General features: G+C 44.4%; 1 protein-coding gene and 1 long non-coding RNA gene across 3 annotated transcripts in view; one reads left to right on the top strand and one right to left on the bottom strand.

Annotated features, from left to right (window-relative positions):
- LOC138510377 (coiled-coil domain-containing protein 171-like) overlaps positions 1-14293 on the top strand; it is a 3784015-nt gene that overhangs the window by 2097266 nt on the left and 1672456 nt on the right. The gene's annotated exons all lie outside the window — the stretch shown is intronic.
- Positions 1-14293, bottom strand: part of LOC138510379 (uncharacterized) — a 129875-nt gene that overhangs the window by 13697 nt on the left and 101885 nt on the right. The window lies entirely within an intron of this gene.

Raw genomic sequence — 14293 nt, 5'->3', positions numbered from 1 at the left:
TCCTGGCAGGTCTTGCAGGCTCACAGTTCCTGAAGCGACCGTCGGACTGACACGAAGTAGGAAGAATGGAGAGTCCTGCACTGCCCAGGGTTTATACCAGCAGCAGACGAAAGCAACAAATAAAAGGTGCGCTCCTTAAAACGCAAGCAGGGTCCGTTCCTCCTGGCTATCTGGTTCACTGTAGCTCTGTACAGCAAATTCGACCAGAGAAGGGAGACCTGGCGAGCAGTTTGGTGAACTGGTTGTTCCCACCAGCTCAAGGGGAGCATATTCCTTGAAGATCTTCCCTGTTGTTGGAGTATGAAGATTCGGACCTGCAGCAGGGCTTCACCAGGTGGTTCAGTCGTTGTAGGGGTCCTCCTCTGTCAGCTCCTCATCGGTTCCTTTAGTTCCAGTGGTGACTCTGCCTTTCCAGCCCCAGAGACCTGCTTTTTGTGCAGTTTTCCCCCATCACACAGCCTGGCTGTCAATCACACAGCAGGGTGGCTGTACCGCCGGAACAGTCACCACAACCAATCAGACCAGAGTGCCACATGGGTCTCCAAGGAGACCCTGTGCAGGGAGTCCTAAACCCCTCCCTCACATCCTGCCCCCCCCCCCCCAGACATACAGGCGCCTAAGGAGGGCTTCTGTGTAGAAGCCCGCGAAAGGACGGTGAAAAAAGGAACCAAACCCGGTTTGGCGTGCAAAGTAAAACACGAGAAAGACTTTTACAAAAAGAAATGGCGAATAAACCCAGCCGGCACCGTATAAAAACGTATATGGTTTAGCGGGTTTAAGTTCGAGGCTACCAAGATAGCCTAAAACAATACCAGGGCTATTTAAGATAACTGCGGTAGGAAAAATAGGGTAGTTACCACTGCCACCAGCCAAGTCTTGATGAAAAGGAAGCAAAACAATGCTCCAAAAGAAACAGTCAAAAAGGGATAAGTATTAACCCTTTTCCAGAACTCTATTTAAGATAGTTTGTACTGGGTCTGTGAGTTTTAAGAGAGACTAATAAAGTCAATGGCAACTTTACATGTTCTGGGAGACAGTAGTCAGTCCCAGAAAATGGAGTCGGAGTTGGGAAGCCAAAACGATAACCCTGTGTCACTGCACTGAAGGTGCTGTGTAACACACAGTAAAAAGGTGATGCCTATGGAGTAGGTGAGGCTCCACAGTCTATGAACACAAGAAAATGTTAAACACACACACAGCAAAACACATGTAAGAGTGGGAAAAAAGGCTCACATCTTACCAGGTGAAAAAAAAGAAATCCTAGAAATCCAGCAAAAGCTACTGAGGGACTCAGTAGGTAAGGGAAATTAGCCATTCTGGAGAATTCTCCCTAACAATGTGTCGAGGGCAAGGCATCCACAAGAGAGGGATTACTCCTACTACTCACATGTCCACAAGACCTATTCTAGAATAGATTATGTGATGGCAACCAGGGGCGTAGTTCAAGCAACTAGTAGCATACAAATAGGATACATGACACTCTTGGATCATGCCCTGGTCACACTTGAGTGGGAGGGAGTTGGAGATTGGAGGAATATCTGATCAGGGACCCGGAAGTGAAGCAACAGGCCGAGAACGAGAAACCGGAATTTGAAGAGGGAGGAGGGGAAGCCCAGGGAGAGATGGGACAAGTTCAAACAGCATATGAAGGGATTCTTTATAGGGGCGGCAAATCAGATGCGAGAGAAGCTGAGGGGGGTGGAGGAGAGGATAGAGAAAGAGATACAGGAACTTGAGGAACGGCATAAGGAAAGGGGTACAAATAAAGTGGCCAAAGAACTGGCGCATGCAAGGGGCCCGTTGAGGCAGGCAAAGAACAAGTGGTGGAAAGCACTCTCCTAAGGAGCAAACAGAGGTTTTATGAACAGGGCAATAAAGTGGGAACGATGCTGGCGAGTTAGTTGAGGGCTAGAGAGCAGAAGGCATTTATAGACACACTGGAGGACAAGGAAGGCAGGCGGGAGTGGGCAGAGGGAGCTAAGAGATACATTGTGAGCGACTTCTATGCAGACCTATATGGGGAGGAACCAGTGGAGAGAGGGGAAACAGGCGATATACTTGGTGGGATGGGAAGGAATGAGGCTAACACCTGAACATAGGGTTACAGGTGCAGAGGGCAATAGTCAGATTAAAGGTGAATAAAAGCCCGGGGGAGGGTGGATACAATATTTAGGGATTCCCTGGCCAAAATTCTCAAAAATCTATTCAATCACTTTAGAGACACAGGGGAGGTAACCCAGTCCGTGAACATGGCGCATATTACCCTGATCCCCAAGGCAGGGAAGAACCTCCATGTGTGTTCCTCATACCGACCCATAGCACTCATCAACGTGGATGATCTTTAATGGAACGTGTCTTTAATAGAATGTAGACTTTCTAGTAAGGTATTATGGAAAATCTTTATTCTATGTCAAGACCGGAGGCTCCCATTATGCTTGTTTAAAGCTTACTTACCACAATAGATGCCGGCTGATCTACCGGTTTCAGGTAGAATTGTTTGACTACTGATTCACTTGCCCAATCTGCCATCCTCATGATGTCTTCTAGGCAAACTCCTGCTTGAAAGGCTTTGGAGGCCATGGCTCCTCTAACAGAGTGGGCTCCGAAGTGCTGGGTATCAATCCCTGCCTGAGTTAGAGTTCAGCGCACCCAGCGTGCCAAAGTAGGCGCTGAAACTGCCTTATGTGGTTTACGTAGAGCTATCAGTAGCTGCCCGTTAGGGGAGGTCCTAAGTGAAGCTGTCTTTTCTTCGTAGACTTTCAAGCTTTTAACCAAGCAGAGTTTGGGTTGATCTCTAAAGGCGGGATAAGAAATCACCCTGGAATTGCACTTCGTTCTCCTATGAATATGAAATACGATGCCACCAGGAGAGAAAACCCTGCCTGCTAAATCGAGAGCTCTGACCTCAGAAACTCTCCTGCAGGAGACCAAGCAGAGTAGGGTAGTAAGTTTGCCGGATAGGGCCGTACGTGATAGTTCCTCGTTACACGGCCATGACAAAAAGAGGTTCAATACTTTATTAACGTCCCAAAGCTTGTCGTAGCAGGACGGAGGTGGTACGGTAAGCTTCACACCCTTGAGTAACCAGCAGACGAGGTGGTGTTCTCCTGCTGGTACTCTTTGAACAAGGTCATGACCTGCGGAAATTGCTGAATGGTAGGCGGTCACGGTCCTGTAGGCAAACCCTCTTTCTACTAGGGAAGCTAGGAAATTCAGTATCTCCTCTACAGGTGCTGAAAACTGATGTAATCCCTTCTCTCAGCACCAGAAGTTCCAGCTGCCCCAAGAGTTGGAATACCTCTTGAGGGTAGTAGGAGCCCAGCTCTCCTCGATGAGATTGATTGCCATGCGGGACATGCCTGGGACTCTCCATCTTGACCTGAAATCCTCCAGACCACTAGGGTCAGAGATCCTCTGAGGAGAAGGGGATGACGCTGACCTGATGGATCTAGCAGGAGATCTGGAAATTGGCGTAGTAGGATTGGAGAATCCGAGGAAAGTTCCAGAAGAACTGGATACCAGGTCTGAGATGTCCAGACCAGCGCTATAAGGATTAGATCTGAATGTTCCTGACGGACCTTTGCCAGGGTCCTCGCTATCATAGTGAATGGGGGAAAAGCATACAGCATTCCTTGGGACCATGACTGCAGGAATGCATCTGTTGCGGCTGCTGCTGGGTCTGGCCTCCAGCTGTAAAACACTGGTAGCTGAGTGTTGAGTCTGGAAGCGAAGAGGTCTATGGACATCAGACCCCAAATATCTTGGAGGCGGAGGAAAACTTCCCCGTTGAGCCTCCAATCGCTGTAATCTGTCGAGTGACGGGAATACCAGTCTGCTACTACGTTTCAGAGACCGGGAAGGTATTCCGCTGTGACTGAAATCCGATGGTCCAGACAGAAATGCCAGAAATCCTTGGCTAACTCTGCCAGAGGTCTCGACTTGGTGCCGCCCAGATGGTTGATGTATCTTACTTCTGAAATGTTGTCCATTTTTAGTAAGATACAGCAACTTACTCTGTCTCTGGCAAAGGAGCGTACTGCAAAGGAACCTGCAAGAAGCTCTAGTCAGTTGATATGCAGATCCAGCTCCTGAGGAGACCAGGTTCCTCCCGTGGCTATGGAACCGCATCTCGCTCCCCAGCCGGAGCGACTGGCATCCAATTTGATGATAATATCTGGCGCGGAACCGACAATGGCTCTCAGGAGTTGAGAATAAGAAAGGCTTCGCCTTAAGTGTTGGCCCTTCAGTCTTTGTAGTTCTCGATAGTGAAGAGGCCCGCAAAATATTGCCTGAATGGAGGAGGAAAGTAGCCCTATTACTCTTGCTAGCTCTCGAAGAGAGAACATGTCCTTCTGTAAGAGCCTGCGTATCTCTCTTTTGGTAGAGTGCATCTTGGCTGATGGGATTCGAAGTTGAGAATTCTGGGTGTCCACTACGAACCTCAGAAATTCCATGTTTCTGGATGGCAGAAGAACTGACTTTTCCCAGTTTATAAGAAAACCGAGGCTGTGTAGCAAGTTTATGGCTAGTCTGGTCTGTTTCTGAACTAGTTCCTGCGACTGGGCCATGAAAATGATGTCGTCTAGGTAAATTATAAGACAGACACCTTGTTCTCTTAGATGAGCTACTACAGGCCTTAAAAGCTTGGTGAAAACCCAAGGCGCTGAAGAGAGCCCGAAGGGTAGGCTTGTGAACTTCCAATCTCGATTTTTCCAAGAAAATCTCAGGTAACTTATATGTGCCTGATGAATCGGCACTGCGAGGTAGGCGTCTTTTAAATCTAGACACATAAGCCAATCGTTCGGTCTCAGGAGGTCTCTGAGTATGTGTATACCTTCCATTTTAAAATGACGGTAAATGATGAATTTGTTGACAGCTCTGAGGTTTATGACTGGGCATACCTTTTGTTTCCTGCGAACCAGGAATATGGGACTGAAGAAAACTCCCTGACTTATGCAGGGGCGAATCGCTTGCTTCTGATGAAGACTGGGTATTTCGCTGTATAAGGCGGTTTGATCTGTCTGAGACATTACTATAGGAGTAGGGCGACATGTCTGGATGGGTTGCTCGAAAAACTCTAGGCGCAAACCCCGAGCTGTGTCCCTTACCCAGGCGTCTCCCGAAAAGGTATCGGAAGCATTTGCAAACATCATTAACCTCCGTCCTATAGGTGTTAGTGGCGCTGGCGCTGCTATAAGTACACTGACCTGTAGATTGTTGTTGGGCTGGGTATCTAGCCGCTCTCCTCCAGGAACGCCCTCTTCCACGACCTCTTGAGGGGAAGAATGTGTCAGAGCGTTCTTGCCAGGAGTTATGCTGGCCTCTGGATTGTTGAGGTCTCTTGTCAAAGAAGTAACGGCCGAAAGAGTGACCTCTACCTCGTCCGGCCCTGGTGAAAACCTTGGATGCGAAGACTCGTTTGATGGAGGCCTGCGCTTTATCCAATGCAGTAAATGTCCCGACAAATTTTGCCATACCCTTCATAAAAGGATCTCTGAAAAGCAGACCTTGCGCAGTTGGACCTGATTCTGTGTCTGCCAATTCACTCAGTTTGGCATCTATTTTGTATAGAATGCCTTTCCGACGTTCCGTTGAAATTGCACAACTGGCGTTTCCTTAAAGGCAAATAGCTCACTGAACCCAACCAAAGAGTATTACTGGGTCAATGGGGTCAGATGAGCTGATGGCTGCTTCCGCTAGATCTGAGATTTTGGCCAGTGAACCCACCACATCCAGTACTTTGTCCTGGCAGGACTTCCAGGCACGGTCTATGCCCTTCCTTGGGTCTTTGACATTTTTACCTAGAAAGGTGATCATTTTTTAATCAAGCTCCGGAGTCAGAGCTACCTTATCCGCAATGTCTGGTCGTGGACATTCAGCACAAAGTCCGGCCCTGACTTCCTTATCAATTGGCTTGCGCAGTCTGAGATGAATATAATTTGATGTATTGGAAGATGGTTCCCAGTTGGTGGATCTGGGGTGCATTAGATCTTCCGGGGTGAACATCCCTTCTGCAGGAGGCTTGTTCCTGGTTGTGTCCTTGGGGATGGGGTCTGCCACAATCCCTGAACTTGAGGGTTTTGAACCCTCTATTTGAAACTCTTCTTCAGATGAAGAGTGGGAATGATCAGCGTCATAGACACCCCTATTCTGATCCTCTTCTTCCGTGCCCTGTCCATATCCCTCCGGGCTTGAGGGTCTATTTCCCCTGTTTTCTTCCTCGGGGTAAGAGGGTTCGTGGGAAGGGGTTACCTTCCTGTTCATAAAGGCTTGTTTCAGCCCAGAGAAGGAGTCCGATACAGCAGCTGTGGCATTATTTGGCTGGCCCGGGGGGGTCGGAGAGCTTCTGCTCTTGCGAGCCGGAATACATCCCCCTTCATTAAGATGCTTTCTCTTTTGGGTCTTTTTCCTACCTTGCGGAGATGTTGTTCTTAGGTGCTCCTCCATCGTGTCTAGGCGGTTTTGAATGGGTAGGAGCATGTCAGTCACAGCTTTATTAATGCTGTCTTCAACTGAAGAACTCAGCACTTCCTGTAGGCTGTTTGCCATAGCCACTTCGTCAATGTAGCAGGTATCTTCCTCACACTCAGACCAAGCTTGATCTGATTGAGGGGAGTACTGCTCTGCCATGATCTTTCCAAGCACCTTTTAAACACTTTTTTTTTCTTCTGTGCTTCTAGAACGCCTCCTCTCTAGCCCAGTGTTATTAGTTCAGCTTATATAATATAATTATGTAAAATTGCTGAACAGGAGCTTATTTCTCCTTAACTTTTTTTTTTTAAATATGCTAATTCTTGTATAGATAGATAACTGTCACTCGCGTGAGCACTCGCTTTGACTTGCGAGGAAAACGCAATGCCTTTGATGTAGAAATATAACAGTTCAATGAGCCACCACACTAAGGATTCCGGCGCTCGAGCAGCAAAGACCTTTATAATAGTAACGGTCATGCGTACTCGAGCGCCGGAATTGGAGAAAAGGACCCAGGAAGCTGGAGCTCCCCTGGTGGTCCGCGGGTGGCTTTGCGGTCCCCAGCAAGGCCGCGCAGACCTTTCCGGCTTGTAAAGACCGAAGGGCTGAGAAAGTGAAAGCGATGCCTGCGAGGAGGGCCGGGAGCTGGGAAAGTAAATAAGAGCCCGGCGGGTGCAAAATCTAAGCAAATGAAACAACGCTTCGTGGAAAAACACAGTCTCCGACGCCAGCAGGAAGCAGCTGGCGTCGGAGCGAAGTACGACAAGGTAAGAATCTCCTCAGACGAGGAAATCAAAATTAAAGCACATGCGCATTCAAGAGTGTATCTATGACAAAAATGCCAACATAAGCAAATAACTATAATACTTATACATAATCATAACAATACGTCATAAACAGTGCTAAACATGGATGTACTTATCTCTTGCTGTGAGCAGCAAAGAAAGAGGAAGTTGCATCATGTTTAGGACAGTTTATGGAGGGGATCCGGACAACTATTGGAGGACTAGGTCACATGTGTGTGGCCTCTAAATGAACTCGCGCAAAGTCCCCTGGGAAATGGAGTTCCTTCAGAGACTCTTGGTCACATGTTACAATGTTATTATGTTTTACTGTGTTTATTATATTTAGTGCACCTGTTTCTTTTGCACATTACTCATGGCACATTTTGGTGCACAAAATATCTTGCTGCTGAGCTTTTTCTTTGCTGTTTAATTAAAGAAAGAGAAACATAATGGGAGCCTCCGGTCTTGACATAGAATCAGGAACACAATGCATCTATACATCCCGAAGAAACTACAGGCTCTGGGAATATTGGAGGAGGAGGAGGAGGAGGAATGAGCCGGAACTGGCACAGCATAACTAAGGACTGCCCGCAAGGACTGCTTGGGGCGTTGAGGGGGGAGATGATACTGGTTATTGAAGTTATAGTTCAAGAAACTGAAGGAAATGTAACACACAATACGTACAAGTAGTTGTAAACTATATGTGTTTATGAAATGAGCTGATAAATAAAGTTTTGGTTGGAAAAAAATAAATAAAATAAAAGGATCCAATTATCATCCCTAGTGCAAATAGTCAGATATTAGAATTCCCCTATATCTGTTTTGCAGGCCGTCACTTCCCAATTTAATATATTCTCTATCCAGACAAGCAGCCCCCCGCCTGGTCTACCTTTCGTGCCTTATTTAGCAGGGACATAAAAAGATTGATACCCCTGCAATTCTAGCCGATCTATGGCCCATGTTTCTTGTAGGAGGATCACCTGGAACCCCTCAAAAATTCAATCCAGCATGCGTCCTCAAGGTTCTTCATTAATCCAGCTATATTCTATGAGAGGAAATGACAACCCATATCTGGGCCTGACGGAATACAGCCCTGACCCAGTCAATCTACCTCTTTCAAATCTCCATCAACTGTCTCCTTCAATGGGTTCTCAAGCCTCTGTATTATGGCCGGAACTGGGGCCCCCTAGCTGCTGTGGGGACTAGATATCTATGGTCTACCTTTCCTTGATTCCTATATACAGGGGCACGTGGACTGATGAAAATTGGAGTCCCCTCAGACAGAAGTGTCTGAAAATCTATTGCCGGAATACCATTGGCCAGCTTCCAGGACCGCAGAAACACCTGGATGTAATCGGCATGTTGATAAGGCATTGGAACCTGGCAGCATTTTACTATGTCTGATCTTATAATAGACTGGCATCCTTTGACATGTCTCATCCAAAATGTCATAGTACAAAGTGAGTCTTATTTATTTGTATATATTTACCTAGACCTGAACCTTATTTTAGTTAATAAAATAACTAGGGTAGCACCTAACAGTGTGTGGACATTCCTTTGTGGGGCCTTGGGGATTCACTGTACCTAAGAACTAGCCTACATTACCTCCCTGTGAGTATCAGCATTGGTTGCCCGCCCACGTTTGCCAATTGAGAGCCTTGGCTGGGGTGCCTCTACCCAACCATATAGTGGGTAGTAGTACAGATACCCCCATCCAGTCTTTAAACCATGCTGGTCTGCAAAATACATGGTTTCTTTGAGAAGTACAAAAACCAGTTCCCTAGTGCATCTGAGCAGAGGGGAACAATTAGACAACTGAGGTCACTGGGCATGGTGCCAGCTATTTGTATCAGCATCAATGTCAAATCCAGACCAGAGGTCGATGAGTGTTGCAGCCTCTCGACACCGAAGCTGCACGGTGTCCCCTGATGAACAAAAAATGTTTCCAGAATTGTGCTGCTGCCACAGAATATATCAAAGATAAGGAATCCATTGGAGGAACATCCATCAGAAAGAACATTAACAGGGGTAAGTAATTTGCTCTTCTCATTTATGTTACTAACATTTGTTTACTGCTATGAAGTCCTAGTTATAGTACTCACAATGTCTACTTTGTTCTTCACCATGCCTTTGGAAAGCTATAATGTTTTTCTAACATGTGACGACATCCATACAGACCATACTTCAGCATATCCTAAAAGTTGGACTTATTATTTTAAGAATCCAACCTTATAGAGTGGGTGTCCTACAAAAGGTTCCGATTTAAGGACGGAATGATAGAGGCCCTGGAGTGTCTTTGCATTGTAAATTCTCATTCAACAGTGTCTGACTCTGGTGTGTAAGAATACCATGGTTGTAAATTGAAAGTATTTTTTAATGTGAACTCAACACAAACTTTGCAGGTGTCTCCATTCACTCTATTCTAGATACAGCATCTCCCTTGCTTTCAGTTGAGAGTCTCTGTATGAGTGATGTCACAGATAATGTCATATGTTATGTCATATGTGATGTCATAAGTATGCTCTAGTTTCCAGTGATGCCATTGGTGATGTTATCAGTGTGCTTATGGGCTGTGCAACTTAGGGCTTTTAGTGAAGGTTGTGTAGCTTCTTTTTTTTTTCTTACCTGGTTTATACAAACCTTTACAATTTACAACATACAGAAATTTAAATGAATATATAATACAATTTAAAAGAAGAGAAAAAAGACAATCAGGATAAAAATAAAATGTCCTAAATCATTTAACACTAATCCATTAGACAATTCTCCAGATTCAATAAAATAATAATTATTACAAGATTCAAAGCATCAGAATTGATGTCAAAAGTTTGAAAGTTAACCAAGAAGGGGAAATGATAGGGACCAACCATTCATTTAATAAATATCACCATATCCTACCCCAATTTAATACTTTTGAGAAAACCTGACAAGGCCAACCCTTCGTGAGTATTTTGAATATTGAGGCAGCGACTCCATACTATATCATCCGATGTATATGTGAAGTAATTTTGCAAAGTACCCAAGTGGACTTGCCTTAAGTCTTTCAATGCCCCACATTCCATAATTAGGTGCCTAACATTTTCACCTTTCAAATCACAGAACCTACAATTACTTTCTTGTGGTGGTAATTGGTTCCTTCTAATCAATATCTGCTTTGTTGGTAGTAAATTCCATCTCAGCCTTAGCAAAATTCCCCGACAGTATCTATTCGGGAATAAAGGTAGTATTTTCGAGACAGAGCCTCATCTTTTGTGCTCTTGCCTCAAATGGCTCATAGAGCTATACTTGTGGAATTGCTCTGTTGTTTTAATCCAATCATAGTCCAAGATGCGTGTTATTTCAACAAGGGATTTTCAATCAAGGTATCCCAATCCGAATCAATTTTATAAAGAATATCTTCACAATTGTTTTTAAACTCGACTAGAAATACAGTGCAATTTGTGTTAATACTCAATAACTCATAATGTGTGTTCGGCAACGGGGGCCATGATTTTCCCATATGAAATTAACATCCTCCATTGGACACGAGCCCAAAGTGAAACATATCCCAGTTCAAACCTAATGGCTGCGATAGGGACCGCCCGAGAAACACAGAGGACCCGTCTCCAAATACTATCTTCTATTCTACTCAGGACCGTACGTAACACAGCAGGAGACATTTCAAGACCATAGGTTAGTTAAGGTACTATTTTACCCTCGGAAAACATCAAGGCCGGTCTCAATGTAAACCTGCCAAACTTATGGTCTATTTCTTGTATTTGGGATTCCAAAAGCTTTGCTTTGTAACTAAGGTTAGTCAGCAAAGTTTTTGTACCTTTTTGTGAACCAAAAGTGAAGCCCAGGTACGTAAGACTGGTGGAAATACCTACAGTCGCTCCTTCTATGTGCCATACAGGCTGCAGACTTCTACGCACCACCTTAGAAAATGTCAGTATTTTTGTTGTTTCTGGATTTATAACTAGAATATTGACTTTAGCCTATCTGGCAAAAGAATCTAACAGCCGTTGCAGACCTATTTTTGTACAATCAAATAATAAAAAATCATCTGCATAGGCTAACCATATAATCTTATTTTGGTCCACTCTTTGTGCAAGTAATCCTTCATTTCTTAAACAGACTCCTACATCAGACAATTATTGATTGAAAATCCATGGAGCTAGGACGCATCCCTGTCTTACCCCCAATGACATTGCACCCTGGTTGACATATCCCCCAACTGACTGAGATGCACCTGTATACCGCAGTTTTTATACACTCCCTCAATGAGACTCAGGAGGCCTAAAGGCAAACCCCAGCCGGCCAACTTCTGCCACAATTTGTTGCAATTAACGCAATTAAATGCAGCCCAGAGGTCGACCAAAGCCATAAATGTTAGTCCCTTCTCCTAAATCCAGGCATCTTTCTGTAGGGATTTCAGAATCAACCCGTTCACATTGGTCAAGTGACCCTTATGGATCTCCGTCTGAAACACATTAAGTGGGTGGTATTGCTTTTCCCATTTTAAAAGGTGCGTTAAGAGAAATGCCAAAAAGATTTTACAAATCGGCATCTATCAAGGCAATAGGTCGGTAGTTCTTTGGGTCCGACCTGCTCCCACACTTAAAGATCGGGACTAAATGCGCAGTGCTCCATGAAGCCGGTGTGATTCCTGTTTTAAGAATATCCCTGAACTCATAATACAACGGGTTAGCCCAGAGAGAAGGATCTGACTTAAAGCTATTGTTTGTTAAACCATTTGGGCCAGCTGATTAAATTCACTACAAGATTAATATCCAGGGTAGGGTCCCATCTCTCAAAAGCAATATTTTCCCAGTGTGCCCCATCCACCCCCCTGGACATCCATACCTAACACTGGTCCAAATCTATTTGAAAAAGATATAAGCCAGTTATTCTCCGAAATACAGTTCAGTTGTGATACTACAAAGTTGGGCTCCTGCCCATTTACCAAGGACCAAAAAGAACTAACCTTTGCCTTGATCAAAATCCCCAGCATTATCTCAGCATCATCTTGGAGTAATTGCCATTTTATTGCTTTACAGAAGTTTCTATATTTTTGATTGATTCGCCTAGTACATGTTTTTAACAAAGTCTCATCAAGATTTGAATTCCTAATAGTACGTAGATCTCTCATCATAGTAAGTTTAGCTTGTGCAACCCCATAATTGTAGCAATTTTGGTCTTACATTCACGCCACATCTCCTTGTTGTTAAGCCAATATTATTAATCGCAGAGCCACATCATTTTTGGATTTCATCTACATTAAAGTTATTCAGTTTCTACTCCAAAATGGTAGTACTTAAAGAGACCCTCAATTTTTGATTTAGAATTTCAATATTACCAGGCGTCCATCTAATAGCGTGACCAGAAACAGTTGAGTCCAACTTAATTTGAGGTCTAAATTCCCTAGTAGTGACAGCAACATCAAAAGATGCAAACAGAATGGAATGATCACTCCAATCGTTTGATGTCACAGTAAAACAAGTGCATTTACTTCTTAACTGAGTGTCAAGGAAGATATAATCCAACATGGAGGAGGAAGTACCTCGGTGCCTTGTATGCCAAGTCGAAATCTGAGTAGAAGTATTCTTAGAGCCCATTGAGTGGCAACAGTCCAATGTTACCTAATCCCACATACCAGACTTTACCAATTTTTCTCTTAGTTGTTATTCCCCTTTCATTCATGTCCACTTCACAAACACCCCATGGGGGTTTCTCAAAGTCACATTCAGCATTTAAGTCGACAGCTACGATGATCCATCCCTTCTCATGCTTCAGCGACCATTCACTAACTAGGGTACAGACTTTTGTTACAAAAACTTCAACAGCAGATATACCTGTATGGCAGTAAATGTTAATAATCAATAGCTTTATATCACCCTCCCTTGAGGTGAGTTCAAGGCCTAAAGCGCCAAATGGGAAGCCCTCTATAGCCATACCTTCCAGGCCCAAATGATTTCTAATTGCAGTAATTAGGCCTCCCGAGGGTCTTCCCCCACTTTTAGATTTTGCTAACTGATCGTATATCTTATACCCATCTAATATAGGGGAGGAAGACAGCCACGTCTCCTGTAGACAAATTATGTTTGCTTCTTGCAAATTTGCAAGACAGAGAGGATTACTAAGGAGATACTGGTGGCCTCTGGTGTTCCATGACTTTAAAGATAGCTTGATGTCTCTAGAGCCCCCCAGTTGGGGTACAAGCCTGTTATGGGACCAATTTCTGCCACAGGGTGGAGATCACAGCGGCCCACTCAATATCCTTTGCTGGGTCCCTTCCAGCATTAGTGATATTTACCCTCCTCCCCTCATCCTTCCAACTGCATAGTGATGGTCCCACCTTAACCGGTTCTTTTTGGGGAGTCGGGTAGTCTTTATCCCTCAGTGACTTTTTCAACGCCCATGTTCCATAATATCTCTCTTTGTGTCAAAATGAGTTATTTAACCAATGGAGAATCAAAGTACATATAACTCACATCAGTACAATTTCTGTTAAAAAATAACACCCTAGAAATATCTTTAGAGCTCACAAGAGCTAACGCTGGGATTTCAGCAAATATTGATAGGATATTTGGCCCATTTAGGTAGATCTTATCCTCTGGGCCAAATATGCTTCTTATTCTTATCAGATTAGCTGAATACCCAGCCTCTTTCTTATTGATTTTTGTCAGAGTTGTTCCTTTCAATCAATTACCACCAAATTCAACAATCTTCTCCTTTTGTCCTGTACTCATTGTGTTCCTCCCAATCAACATTGGTGGTCTTTGAAGCCTGTTTAGAAGATCTTTTATACCCAAAGCAATGTCTGGATAAACAGCTGCTGGGGTTAGATCTTGTACCCAGAGTTTACCCCTCCCGTGGCCACTTTCAGTCAATTCTTTCTCCGTTGTTACATAGTGTGGTTTAATTACTGATAGAGGGGCCACCTCAATAGGTCCCCAGATCGAAGCCGGGGCCAAATGGATCACTGGGCTCCAAACAGGTGGCTTTAAAGTCACCTTAGCTGTCTCACAGAGGCTTTCAGAGAAAACTGTTTTACC

This window comes from Ambystoma mexicanum, chromosome 6p (genome assembly GCF_040938575.1).
Source record: "Ambystoma mexicanum isolate Mex_15411 chromosome 6p, UKY_AmexF1_1, whole genome shotgun sequence".
Classification (NCBI taxonomy): domain Eukaryota; kingdom Metazoa; phylum Chordata; class Amphibia; order Caudata; family Ambystomatidae; genus Ambystoma; species Ambystoma mexicanum.
The sequence above is the reverse complement of the archived record's forward strand: the minus strand, read 5'-3'. Positions and strand labels throughout refer to the sequence as shown.